At 38.3% G+C, this 15,713-nt stretch overlaps 1 protein-coding gene across 3 annotated transcripts in view; it reads right to left on the minus strand.

Annotated features, from left to right (window-relative positions):
- ppp1r16b (protein phosphatase 1, regulatory subunit 16B) overlaps nucleotides 1–14,794 on the minus strand; it is a 34,412-nt gene extending 19,618 nt beyond the window's left edge. The window contains exon 1 of one of the 3 annotated variants that reach the window (XM_073870566.1): nucleotides 14,640–14,794. The gene's annotated coding sequence lies outside the window, so the exon portion shown is untranslated. Of the gene's footprint in view, nucleotides 1–14,377; nucleotides 14,585–14,639 lie in introns of those variants that run through there. The other 2 variants (XM_073870568.1, XM_073870567.1) reach the window with 2 other exon arrangements.
- Between the last annotated feature and the right edge of the window lie 919 nt (nucleotides 14,795–15,713).

Below are 15,713 nucleotides of genomic sequence, written 5' to 3' on the forward strand. Positions count from 1 at the left end.
GCAAATGCACTTGCATTTCTTAAACCTGCCATTAAAAACATTTACTCTTTTACAGGACCATACACACTGAAAACACTTAACTAACCTAACCTAACCTGACATAATAACTGATTGTTAATAAGGGCTAGGCAGTATGTGGGGGTTTTGGCAAAATATGAGTATTATTTTCAGCGGGATATGGGATGAGACATTATCATCTATATCGGTATGGTCCGATATGTCCTTCCTTCTTTGCATCAGAAGCTTTGCCAGAAATCTACACCGAGGTCAGACGTAAGCAGCTTCCATGTTGTGCAGTATATTTTCAAATCCTGTCTTTAAATTTTATTTTAATAAACGTGATCGTGACATCTCACATGAGGCTTACAACATTTGATCCACTTTGTATAAAACACAGAGATATTTATCACATATGGCAATCCATAACAATATTTCTGAGATATGAAGAATTTTGGTGAATATCACCCAACCGTATTGTCAATATCAGCAGGTGATTTCAGGTGATGTCAGTGTTTATGAGCATCACTGAATCTAAATGAATAGGGGTATGAGATTAATTATGTCACAAGATTTCTCGTGGAGGTGACATGCTGGCTGGCCATTTCTCAAACAAAGGCTGCATACATCATAAAGACTTATTACAGAATATTAACAATGATAAAGTTTACTATTATTTTAAGTTAATCATAAATTGTTTTAATATGTTTATGACTTGCGAATGTAATGCTCAGTTAACTTAAATAAACCGGGCTTGATTATTCGTCATTATTATGTAATTTTAAAGGTCATCGTTTACATGGGTCTATTTTTATTATCAAAAAATATCACATTTATTATCAATTAGCAAAATAATTGTTAAGGATTTCATGTGATTTTAGTTTTCCATTCATATATTTTATTGAGGATTCTCGTGAACCGAATCTCGTGTCTCGTCTCGTCTCGTCGAGTAAGTGTCTCGTTACACCCCTATAAATAAGTGTGTAAAGATAAATCATCATCACTGTCAGATACTGTAAGTCTCTGTATACATGAAATGTCAAGATAAACAATACAGAAGCACAAATCACTCACTGGATGAGAAACAGAGAGAGTATCTCAGTGAGTGTTGAGCAATCTGATGTTGTTCTTCCAGATGATAAAATGAGATGAAGCCAAGCTATATAAACAGACCAGAATACCAGACAGATTTAGAGGAAAGGAACCACTAAACAACATTACACCTAAATCACCCCAACACAATAAATCAACCTTTTTTAGGTCTAATAATATTGGTGAGATATTGAATTAATAAAGACCTTTACATAGCAAAAGAGTTTTACTCAACAAATTATTGCGAAAAAACCACAAAACACACAAACGAGCACTACAGACCACAGCAGACATGACTTCATCTTGTTTTAATGTTGAGACCCATCAGCAGTGTACTGTCACAGCAGTATGACTGTGGATTTATGTCTCAGAGTAATTCATCTTTAACTGGAGAGAGATGAGCAGATGAAGTTTCCAGGCTCATCTCTGCTGCTGCGTAATTTTCCGTGAAGATGGCAAAGCAGACAGGCAACTGTTACATCCTGCCACCATCCACACACGCAAACAAACCTAACCGCTTCCTGTGCTTATCGCCAAGACATCTCAGACCGAAGCGTACAACCTCCAGAGAAGAACATGACACAGAAATCATCAACACCTGACTGATATTACAACAAGAGACCGCATGTTTCATAAAAATGTACAACTGTAAAACATTTGCTAGTATGGAGGTCATCTTTCTGCTAATGCATTTGACAAAACATCTTTAACCAGATGAACACATTTACATTCATTCACTTCCTGTGAAACTGATGAATCACACTGCACTCACTCATGTGGTCCAATAAAAAGCTCTGTAGAATAAGAACACCCCGCCCCCTAATACTGCTGATTAGAAATAACAAGAAGCAAATCACAGTACTGTTTCTTTTCTTTATGAAACAAAGAACAAAACTAGGGCCGTGATGGTGGCAGTATTTTACCACCGCAATGGTAATGCACAAATTCACCACGGGGGTTATAGACTGTGTGTGTGGGCACGCATGCATACATGCATGAGTGCATTGATACATATAGACTTGAAATGAAATATTAAAATGATTAGATATTCGTTTCTTAACAAACATATTTATATGTTTATAGGCACCGATTTCTTGGGTGCTCATCACAAGTCAAGCAGTGATTAGGGCTGTGACGTTTTTTTACCACCGCAATGGTAACGCACAAATTCAGCGGTGGTGCGGTGGTTATAGATTGTGTATGTGGGTCCGTGCATGCACATTGATGCAAATTGGGCCATATATATAAAATGCATACATGTATTTTGAAATATAAAAATGTAAACGAGGATCAGATATACAGTTTTAACAAACGTGCATGTAGACGCCAAATTCTTTCTCCGCAGGTGGGTGGCGAGTTAGCAACAAAAGAGGTCCCCTTTGAGAGGAGGAAAGCGGCGCGGTCACGTTTTCCGTGTGGTTTTAGACGCAAAGTAAATGTGAGGCAACTGTGCATATGTGCATGGCCATTTCGGTGGGTGCTCAGCCAGGGTACTCATGGGATCGGCACCTATTTGCGTGTTTATTGTAGCACTTCCATCCGTGAAATAACAAGTGAGAAACCTTTTTGGGGTTATGTTTCCAGCTGCGCTGAAAACACGTTCTGATGGTGTTCTGGTAGCGCAGATTGATACTTTTTTGCAACTTTGACTGACCAAGTGAGAACGGCCGTTGCAGCCTCCGGAGGTCGCATATGCAGTTTGCATGTCATCAATCCTGGTTTATTTCCGTTAACTGAGTTACATTTGCAAGTCATAAGCATATTACAAAAATGTATGATTAACAAAGAATAATAGTCAAATTTTTAATTGTTAATGTTATGATGAGGTATGCAGCTTGCAAATGCGACCTCCGGAGACTACAGCCTATGGATTGAGAAACAGACAATATCTTGCCTCATTGTTCCCCCCAAGCAAGTTTATATTTTTCATAATTTGTGACGTGCACACCACCGCAGGGCACACTTCCCCATCACAGGTCGCACTCCACCACCGCAATGGTGCGGTGGTCATTACAACCATCACAGCCCTAGCAGTGCTTAGGTTACTTAGCCCTGGCAGATGCTCTCTAGAGCCCAAGTGCTTGGAAACAGAGGAAAGCAGCACGGTCACATTTTCTGCATGGTTTCAGACGCGAAATGTAAATTCATCAAAGCATTGTTGATGTCGCAACTCGTGAGATCTGCCAACCAGAGGCTCCCAAATTCAAGTGTGTTTTTGATTAAAATTGAGGATATGTGCTAGGGCATTTCGGTGGGTGCTCGAGCCGAGCACCGGAGTACCCAAGTGCACATTTATTGTAGCACTTCCATCCATAAAACAACTCATGTTTCAAAGTGAGGAACCTTTTTCGACCTCATTGGGGTTAATGTTTCTACTTGCACTAAAAATGTGTTCTGATGGTGTTCTGGTGGTGAAGATTGATACTTTTTACAACCTTGACCAAGAGAGAATATCTTGCCTCATTGTCCAGCGGTGGTGCTGTGGTTATGACAACCGTCATAGCCCTGGACTAAACCCTTTGTACTGTACATACTTTACTATACTATACAAACTAAACACACATAACCCCCCCCCCCCCCCCCCACACACACACACACACACACACACACACACACACACACAGAGTAACACATGCACACAGTAACACACACACACACAGTTACACACGCACACCCAGTTGCACACGCACTCCAGCTGGGTCACACAAACCACAGATAGGAGAACATGTGGCCAGTTTAAACAAAGACAGAAATAACTTACAAAAATAAAACAGAACTCCACCAAGAGTCTCGTTTGAGTTTTATGTTCCTCTCACTGTGTTCCTCTGACATGATCAGATGTGCAATTAAAAAGAAAACACAACACAACCAACTTTAGTGAGCATTTTATAGACACATAACATTAATGTACAGCTTTAGAGAAACTGTAGATCTAAAGATGGTTTTAATGTTTTACACTAAACGTGTGACTAACCTCACTGCTAAACTGCTAAATATCTTTATGAAAGGTGGTCACATTTACTCATTCATTTATTCAACCACAAATCATTAAAAAGTAGATCGATTTCACTATGAGATTATAAATGAAATGATGTTCTACTCACGACAACTCATCTGATATCAAATCAGACACACAGCCATTCTGCTTAATGAATATTTACAAGCGGCTCAATCCTATCTGACCTCCATCATACTCAGATGAGCAACAAAGCATCTTCAGCACAAACCCTGTAAACTGCTGTCACTTTAATACAAAGACTGTACCCTGTAAATGTCAATGGTGTTGGGTTAGCACAGGTTAATCCACAGCTACACATGATTCAGAAGTGACATCAACACAAGTGATGATGTTTAGAAACAGCACATACTGCACAAATACTAACACAAATACACAAACACAAGAGTCATGAAGCATCACTGATCAAATAAGGCCAAAATAATTACATTACCTGACACACACACAGATACACACACAGAGAGAGAGAGAGAGACCTGTGTCACTTGAAACAACTTAATAAAGAAATGTTACATCTCGCCCGGGTCAGAGAAGTCCCTCGAGGAAACTAAAGAAGCAGGACAGGCTTCATTAACACAACATTAATACAGAGAGAGAGAGAGAGAGAGAGAGAGAGAGAGAGAGAGAGAGAGAGAGAGAGAGAGAGAGAGAGAGAGCGCAAGATAAAGAGAATGAAATAGAGATAGAGTTTGATCCTGACAGTTAAAGGTGCTGTAGAATGTAAAACTGTATTTATGTAGTCTAGATGAATAATAAGAGTTGTGTACATGGTAATGACATATCATGAGACTCAAACACGATTGTAAACCTCGTGCATGTAAAAGACAGCTGGAAAACAGACCAATCTCAACATAACACCAACTGTGATGTTACAGTCCTGATGAATGCCCCAACATTAAATTAATTACAATTAGGGCTGGGTATTGTTAGGAATTTCACAATTCAATTCAATTTCGATTCTTGAGGCTTCGATTCAATTCGATATTGATTCGTTTGCTTCGATATCGATTCAACAATGAGTAAATACACAAGCAATTAAGTACCTGAGTTTATTTGCAAATAATCTGTGTAGTATTACTAATGTTTAAGAACAAATTGACCTCAGCACGTTTCCTGTCATGGTTTATTTAGCAGTGTAACAATGCTTACAGACCACTTTAGTTTTATCCACCTCGTCATTTGTTCCCGGCTTACAGTAGAACCCAAAATGAGCCCAAACATCGGCTTTTAACGTTGATGGTGCAGGCTTGAAAGAAGTGCTGCTGTTTGCCATCTTTGATCTTTCTGTTTTGATAAAGCGCATCCAATGCTCTCACTAGAGTGTTGCCCACAGCGCCGCCACTGGCCGGGGACCTGAATCGATTCATAGGATTTGATGAATCGATATTGAATTGAGATACAAATAACTGCAATGCATTGATGAATTAATATTTTTACCCAGCCCTAATTACAATGTTGTTACAATGATAAAAACAGAGTTGTGACTGCTGAGTTAATGCTCTCCCAGCTAACACACGACGTACTAATTATGTAATTTATTGGTAATTTTTGGTAATTTCATGACATACCAGCTGGCAACGTAACTGTTACGTCCTAGGGAGGTAATTTCATTACCATTACAGTACTAACTCACCACGTCGCCAGTACGGTCTTCTTACGTCGCAAGATAACCACCAAGTACGTCCCAGTTACGTAATGAATCCGTAGTATTTTGGTAATATCATAACTTACTGGCAACGTAACTGTTACGTCCTAGGGAGGTAATTTCATTACCTTTACAATTGGGCTATATAAACATTAATTTCCTTTTCTATATAGCTTGTTAAAACTTTTCCATCTCAAAGTTTCCCTTAAATAAGTCAAAATAGATTAAAAACACGCGAGCTGCCATTTACAGTACATGGGAAACAAAAACTCGACGTAAGTTTGGTCATCTTATTACGTTGATGTTACGTAACAGTTACGTATTTGTGTTAGCTGGGATGCTAGTTAATGCTATATGCTATGCTAGCGTTTAGGCTGAAGTTCTACTATTAACGTTACAGTTACGTTTTGCAAATCCATATTAAATTAGCGATAAATCGAATCAAATCAAATCAAATGGAAAAGTTTGATGTATCTGCAAACAACGCACAGCAGGTGGAGATAATCAATATTAGGCATGGGCCGGTATAAGATTCTGGCGGTATGATAACCTTTAATTAATTGTAAACATCAAATCAATCACATGACTTAATGATTTAATGAATTTTGTATAAACACAGCTCATACCTTAGAGACGGTATCACAGAACATTTTTGTGGTTTTAAAACCTTGACTGTTTAAAACCTTGGTATACCTTGACACCGGTAACCGACCCATGCCTAATCGATACTGTATTGAATCGCAATGAACTGTCAGATTTACACCCTTAAAACATACGGTGTGCATATCCAACATATACCACACAACCCAACTTTAAGTTAATGATTGTTTTATGAACAACTGTTTCACTACATACTGAAGCAGCACTACAACAAATTCCTACAGGAGCCCCCTGCGCATACCACTGCTGAAGTAAATAAGTTAGGATTTAAACTGAGTAATGACCTCTGACCCCATCACAGCACACACTGTGACCTCTTCACAGGTTAGCAATAAAAGAGCTAAAATCATTTACACCCCTAAAATACTGCACATATATAATGACCATACAGCTACTTCAAAAATAAACAGACACGGCACTTTAAATTGAAAAATCTATTTAGAGCAGATTGGAGAAATAAACTTAAACCTACTTAGCATTTAATGACACGCCCTGATTCAATCTACACTTCCAAGATCACAACAAGTAGGACAAGAAATCCAGCCTGGATACAACAACCTTCAAGGACATGAGAGAGAGAGAGAGAGAGAGAGAGAGAGAAAGAGAGAGAGAGAGAGAGAGAGAGAGAGAGAGAGAGAGAGTGTGTAGGTGACTGAAGTGTTAGTTCAAGCACTTTTTGGGTCAAGTTTTCCCAGCTAGCAGCCCAAATCAGGCCAGCTATAGAAAGCACACATGACGAAACACAAGCAAGAACAGAGATGACATCTTTATCTCATTAGGTGATGTGACAGGTAAAGTTAACTATGATTACCACAACAATCACAACCAAAATTCAACAGGGATTAACAGTGATTAGTCAAACAAGTAATTCAACTGTAAATGATGAACATTCAGTTTTCACTTATGTCAATATAAAAATAAGGATCTCTTTTCGGTGTTTATAACTCGGTCAGGTTAATAAAATAAAGTTGGTGATCCTCACAGGCTGTGTTTCAGGAAAGGGCTGCTTGTTTACTTTATCTATTTCAGGCTGTTCTGATGACCACAGCCGTAGATCACACTGTGTTGTGACATCACCAAACCCCTTCATTTTGGAAAAAATATATATTTTTGTGCGACCACGCCATGCACTTAACAGCTAAACTATTGTTTCTACTGTGGCTAACAGTCACCACACAAAACACACACAGTTAAACAAAAACCAAGCACAGTTTTACCATCTATTGTGTGTTTGTAAGTCTTGTTTAGGGTGTGGCTGAATTTTATGATACAATATGGCCAAGATGCACACAGAGGAATAAGACATTGAATATAAATGCAAATCTCTTTAGCTGAAATCCTGATGCATTCTTTACTGCGGTGAGAAACATTAGTGCTGCTGTGGTTTTAAGACTGAACCTGCTGTATATGGACTAAAAACCATCTGCTTCAAAACTTCACTCCTAGTACTAAATTAAAGGTAATGTGGTTATGTCTACATGGTTTCCTTTAAGCATCATGCTGGCACAATGAACGCATTTCCAATCACTGCCATACTCAGACATTTACTTTATTACTGGTGATTGAAGTCCCGTCGACCCACTGGTGTCCTGTCTGAAGTCAAACCCGGGCAATGATTCTGTCACTCTTGACACGACCTCATTCTCCATAACAATTTCCCACAACCCCCTAACCCTTGTTGTTATCTCATCCAAACCTCTTCTAAATGTCAAATTAAATTGAAGACACGCCGGGTGATTCTCTCTAGATTTAAAGCTAATTAAAGGACACGGGCGAGAGCGATCGGTCGCTCATCTGCTCCTGAAGCAAAGGAGATAATTGTTCTTTTTTTGGCTGCATTTAAAGATCAAGCTTTAGAGAAATGATTGGACAGATGTCTCAAAACAGCAGAGGAAACGCCAGTGTATCTGATCATGCAGAAGCCATAAACAAATGAAAAATATCCTATTGATATGCACGTGAATTATGCATGCAAGCTGGCTGCTGAGATGTCGCATCTGCCATTGCGCTGAATAATAAGGTCACTGTATAAGTGTAAAGTACACACATACCCTTACACTGGTGCAAAACTGCTGCCGTGCAAACACCGAGCAATGCTTAGTTTCCTGACCTGTCAGACACACACACACACACACACCACACACACAGCAGCTGAGCTGATGCAGGACTGGTACAGGACGGTACGAGGGAGGTATGAGTCTGCTGGAGCACCCAAAATATATCACACACATATCAAATACAATTTAAACTCTGGGGCAAGAGGAAACACACACGCATGCACACAGGTAGATAAAAAATAAACAATCCTACACAGATGGGAAACTGGGAGGTGGTTACTTACTATCTATTTCATATCAGACAAAGGTTCCGGTTAGAGAGAGAGAAAGTGTGTAGGTGACTGAAGTGTTAGTTCAAGCACACACACGCACACGGCACGCACGCGCACACGCACACGCACACAGAAAGAGCTTGTTTTAGTCTGATGATTGATAGTGAAACCAAACTCAGTACTCATGGGGATTTTTTTAACAAGTCTCTCATTATATTTGACTTTTTTCGACCATAACATGATCATGAAAAAATCCAGATGTACGCTTAATCGACAAGCTGTTGAATTATTCATTAGGGCTGTCACAATGATTTAATAATTGTCTCTTTGCAATTTGACCTCATTGTGATGATTTCAGATCACCGCAATGATTGCACATCTCTTTATAAAACACAAGGGGGAGCTGCAGCGCCTGTATAAACATTATATATATGATATGACAGTATCAGATGGCGCTCCCTAACTGACAGTGTAACGTGATACATTGCAAAGCCATTAAATACAGTGTAAAAACAGCATTTAAAGAAATGCTGCAAAACTTTGATAAGTAGTATGAACTGCCAGGTAAAACATACATTTCCCAAACCGCAATTCCAAATTTAGGGAAGTGAAGAATGTTATTCTTAAAGTGCCCATCTTATGACTGCTTTTCCACAAGTTAAATAGGTGTATGAGTTCCATAAAGCATGTTTCAAAAGTTGTTTGCTCGAAATAACTTGTAGGAAAAGATTGTTACCCATCTCTAGTAGCCTCTGTTTCAGTGCATTTTAGATAGTGCCGTTTTGAGGTGGTCATTACATATTTATGAGCTGCTGCTCCTTTGATCACGCCCCACTACTAACGTCATGTGCGCGTGCGTGTGCTCAGTGATATCGTGAGCATTACAGACCATACTGTGTTATTATTTTTATATATTATTATTAACGGTTTATTATTATTACGCGGTCTGAAACCACGTGATCGGGGCCGATTTCCGATAACGTAAACGGATCGGGACATACCTAGTAGGTGGGAGTATAATCCATAATATCCAAATAGCGCTGTTTCCGTGAGCCATGAAAACAGTATAGAGGATATCAGCAGTGTTGCCAACTAATTTCAATGGAAAGTAGCTAAAGCTTGCTTGGAAAGTCACTAAATGTCGCTAAATCTAGTGACAAATTCGCCAAGTTGGCAACACTGGATATCAGTGAAGTGACTGCTCTGTGCTCTCTAGCTACCTGGTGGGTGGAGACCTGCGAGTGGGATGGTGTGCGGGAAAATTCAAACGGAATGTGACTAAACGGCTAGTTACCTCACTTCGGAGCTGAGTTTGAACTCGTCCAATCTGAGACTTAAAGCAGAGGACATTCAGAAACCTGTATCTCACTCAAAACAGCATGGATGGATTTTTTTCCAAGTGTGTATGCGTGTGGAAGCATCAGAGCCACAAAATAACACCCCAAAACCCAGAAAAAGTTAGTTTTTCATAATATAGGCACTTTAATATTTTCTGCTAGGTAAACCTTGTAAAGATTTAATTTAAATAATCACAACAACGTGTGAAAATTATTTCATGAACAAACAAAAAAATTATGAGAATTAAATGTCAAATAACTTTACTCTTCTGTAGTTACATCATGTACTAAGACCGACGGAAAATTAAAAGTTGTGATTTTCTATGCAGATATGGCTAAGAACTATACTCTCATTCTGGCGTATTAATCAAGGACTTTGCTGTAGTAACATGGCTGCAGGAGGAGCAATGACATTACACAGTGCTGAAAATAGTCCCTTTGGTAACTCTTCTAGCTGGGAACTATTTTCGGGCATTGCTGTAGCCATGTTACGCCAACGAAGTCCTTGATTATTATACACTTACTGTTCGTAGCCATATCTGCCTAGAAAATCATAACTTTTAATTTTCTGTCGGTCTTAGTACTCAATGTAACAACAGAAGAGTCAAGTTTTAAATAGAAAAATATTGAAACCCTTTGGTAATTTTTTAGCGCGATGCTAATGGCCTAATTAGATTCAATGAATTATGCTTAGCTATGCTAGAAGTGGTACCGCCAGACCCAGAGATCGGCTGAATGGTTTCCAAAACGGTAAAACTCAATTGTTAAACTCTATGGGAGCTGGAAAATTAGCATATTTTCAAAAAAGTGAATTTCTTTGAAATCAAATTCATAATATCTCTAACCTGTTTATAACAACCAGTCATCCATACATTTTACGGGCAAGTTAATCCAGCAATTACCTACACTTCAGCTTTAAATCAAGATTTTTTAACAAACGGACCTTAAAACTGATCATATATATCAAATATTACACACCTGCACTAACTTAACCACATACTGTTGTTAATCTTCTTCACTAATGAGGTTGTTATGGTGTGCTTAACATGTTTACACATCACACATGAGTGTTAGTTCTGATTTAACACACATGTTTGATTTTTTTAATGCAACACCGAGGTTTAAAACACCAATCTGCTCAACACAAGCAACAGTTTGTTCTATGAGGAGTTGTGTGTGTTGGCTTATGTTCACATAACAACAATGCAAGGAAAAGTCTTCAAGCAAACCACTGCGGCACCAGCAGCTTCCTACCGTTACTGGCCTGTCTGTGAGGTCATTTCCTGTACCGGATGTAACACTGTATCTGATTGGCTGAGTGTCCTCATTACTAAACAGAACCTCACATGGAGAAGCGACGCATGTAAACACGCACATAGACAAGTATCACTGTTAGTAACTCAATGTCTCTCTGTCTCATACATGTTGCTGTGCTCCTGTTGAATCTTCATTAAATGGCCGTCGGTGCACAGCAGGACTCCTCTAATACAACATTCACCACACTGCCAGGAGTCGGACTTTACATTTTGAGCTTTTAAAGATTCATTGGCAATATATGGGCCACCGATGAGATTAGTCTTACAAGAGAAAATCTTGGCAAAAAAAAAAAAAATCACATTGCTTTGAGAAAAAAACTACACTAGACACACACACACACACACACACACACACACAGTGTCTCTTAATCTGATCCACCCAATGTTAAGCTGTAAATCGTGGAGTAAACAGGTCCAGATTAAAGCAGAACATTGTAAACTATTACACTGAACGCCTCTGCAGACAAACACTATGGATTTCACAGCAGCGGGTGTTTGTAAAAATCCTGAGACGAGAAAACAGTTTCTGATGTTAATCATCATGAGCCAAACATATTGGGGCAGTTTCCAGACAGAGTTTATAGTCCCATGCAGACTAAAATGCATGTTTGAGCTGCCTTAATTTAAAAACACTGATGCATCTTCACATATACCAGTGCCATTGTTTTGTCTCGAGATGCACACCAGAATTGTTTTTTGTAAGGTATGTTTGTAAAAACTACGTACATATCCTAATATAACTAAGGCCTAGTCCTGGATTAATCTAAACTGTGTCCCGGAAACCGCCCCTTAAAATCATAAATAAAGGACATCAGTATTTCCATCATCTCTCAGTACTACTGTTAATATTACATGAGAAACAATTTCATCTTTAATACTTTTATAAACAGAAAAGTCCTAACACAGCACGAGGCACAAACCTGTGCATATAAACAGCGGTAAACAAACACAGGCCACAGTTCAGACAAAAATAAACAAAGATCATTATCATAGGATCACAGAAGATTTCACAGCTATTTACATAAAGCAAAGTAATGACAGAGTGAAAACCAGCTAACAATTTAAATGAAAGGATCATGTCTGTCTGCGACACAGAGGGAAATTTTCATTTAACTGAAACATGCCAGACAACGATGCATGAATCAGACAGACAGACAGACAGACAGATTCCTCCAGCAGTGACACAGGGGTGTGGATGTTAAACACACACGGATCTATGAATACTTCATAAAGTGTTTAAAGGTCACAAAAAGACACTCTTCAGTTCATTAGGTGACAATCAAAGAACTCAATTGAACTCAACAGCATCTGTAACAACTATGTGTTTAATCTGGACCAGATCAATACATCTTCTGCTTAATCTTATCATAACTGTAGTCTGACAAATTACTCATCAATTTATTTACATTACTAAATATAGAAATTAGTCAAATAGTTAAGGTTATAGCCCTTAAGTTCAAATACAACAAACGTCAATCAGAATTGTTTTAATGGTTAGGCCTATTTGTTTGGATGGAGATCAATTAAGCAAATTTTTAATGAACGCATTTCTCAGATAAATTATGATTTTATTACACGTCACATCAATACTGTGTGAAGTTTTAACTTAACTAAAAAGATGATATACCGGTATAAAAGTTATTACCGGTGTTGTGTTGTTCCATGATATGGCTTCAACACTACCATTGATATGTTATTCATAAATCCTATTTCTGCATTTATACAGTTTGTTAAAATTGGTACTCTTTGCAACTTCTCACTAACAGGGTTAGTACAAACCACTGCATCTGCGGAGAGTCCCGTACAGATTAACTGGTGCACATGAAACAACTGATGTGCCGTGCAAATAAGAGGTAAAACCCGGTCAAGGCACCCTGTGCCACCCCCTGCAAAATGCCACCCTGAGCAGCTGCTCATGTTAGAAAATTATTTATATGATTGGAAATATTTCTATCTTTTTAGTCATTTTGCAGAGTGTGAATATGATGTTCAAGTAGACTAAAATCTAGAAGCAAAATGTTCACTTTCTTTGAAGTTGTTTAAAAAAAATTAAAGGCATCTTTGTAAAAGCATCACTTATATTCTGTATGTATTTATGTGTTGAACCATTAAAAAAATACAGTGTTTGTTCCATTTCATGAAAAAGTAGATGCTTTATAGACACAAGGTTTCAATCCGACAGACTGACAATATGCATAATATTCATAACAAGATGAGTCCGCCTGTGGCACTTTTTAAGGGAAAAATGTGTATGTTTATGACTAATCCCTATCTTTTTTCAGTTATATAAGGTTAAAATACATATAATTTAACTAAGGTTAACTAAAATGTGATTCCAAAATTATTATTTTTCTCATACGGCAATATACCGTAATACCGATATACCGGCTGGAGAGTGGAAAACACCTTGATATGAATTTATATCACTCACCCCTAATTTGTAGCACTTTATATAACAGGACATGTATTATAATCTCTTGATACCATAGTATATCTCAAAAATATAAAGTACCACAATATACTATCGATATTTCAAGAGATGCTAAAACAGAAAGTCTACTTTTTTAACTTTATACATATATCATAAATATTCTTTAGAGAAAATAAATACAGAAACACGTGAAATACCGCGTTTAAACAGCTGACAAGTCCATTTAAATCAACAACTTCATTAATCGAGTCGCGGAAAATTCACTTAAACACTAAATCAATGACAGTTTAATAACAGTAACATTATGAACACTATGAAGAACCCGATAGAGAAGAAGAAAAACAAAACTACTGCAAGGATCGCGCAGGTTGAAGTGAAAAAGCGACATGATGCGCGTGCAGAGAAATAAATAACGGCCGCATTCCACAGAGTCAATGAGCTCGCGCTGACAGACACACAAACAAACACACAAACACACACACACACACACACACACACACAGAGAGACCACTACTCGTAATCAAATCAATAGAGTCACATAACATCAGACTCACTGTGACCCAACCGGACCCGAAACTCCAGCCGATGCGGTTCTGTGTGGAAATGCCGCATTAACAGCACGAGCAAACCGAGTCGTTTAACGGACACACACGCGTTCAGAAAGTTGGTGAGGAGCGAGAGGAGACGGCTGAAGATCCTCCTCCTCCTCCTCCTCTCCGTGTCTGACTGTGACTCCGACACAGCGCATGCACTGATAATCCCGCTAAAATCAATTCTAACTGCAGTATACCTGATGACGCGAACGTGCACACTCACCGCGCGCTTACCGCCGTTATAGTCCACCCGTTAATCCCGGGAAAGTGTCGTGATGCGTCGGGTGTGTAAAGTGAAGGAGCTAGAGCTTCGGTGTGACGTCACTCCTCCAGGGCGGGGCCACGCGCTCTGCAGGAAATCATCCTTTAAACACACACACACAGATACATTTATACATACACACACATGCATCTACACATAAACACAAACACAAATAAAAACAGCTTGTAGGTTTGCAGTCAGAACATTATATTAGTGCTATCAAACAAGCGCATTTATCAAATTAACTAAATAACTAATACTAAACCAGTATATAGGCTCCTATTTGACTATTTGAAACATTTAGTCAAGTAACATGATGATAGGATATTAAACCAGACATGTCATTCTAACTTGAATGGGAAAAAAGATATTAAAAAAAAGGAAAATTATATTATGCATGAAGAATCTGCAGTAATACTATGTAAGTATAAGAAAAAAATCATGATTCTGCAGTGAAGTGTCTATAAGACTGCTGTTGTTTTAAACCTGAATGAGTTTCTTTATTCTGATGAACACAAGAGAAGATATTTTAAAAAAAAATGATGGTAAGCACACAGCTGATGGTACACAATGACTTCCATCATATTTGTTTTTCTATACTATATCTTCTCTTGTGTTCATCAGAATAAAGAGACTCTTACAGATTTTGATCAAAGTTAATGATGACAGAATTGTCATTTTTAGGTGAACTATCACTTTAACATAATACTGCTGCAACTAAACAGTGAATGAATAAGACTTAACTGAGAAGATAACTGAGCTGTGAGATTACAAAAGGCAGGCAACCAGACATTTTTCTTTATTTATTTATTTATTTGTTTGTTTGTTTGTTTGTTTGTTTGTTTGTTTCTTTCTTTCTTTCTTTTCTTTCTTTCTTTCTTTCTAACACAGAAAGGCCACCTGACCTAGCTGGGACCTAGACCCACCTTCTTACTGTGAGGCAGCAGTGCTAGCCAAGCAGACAGATAAACTGAAGAAGATGATGGTTTGAAAGTAGGCAACATAAAGATGAGTTATGTACATCAGACTAAACTG

This window comes from Misgurnus anguillicaudatus, chromosome 8 (assembly GCF_027580225.2).
Source record: "Misgurnus anguillicaudatus chromosome 8, ASM2758022v2, whole genome shotgun sequence".
In the NCBI taxonomy this organism is placed as follows: Eukaryota; Metazoa; Chordata; class Actinopteri; order Cypriniformes; family Cobitidae; genus Misgurnus; species Misgurnus anguillicaudatus.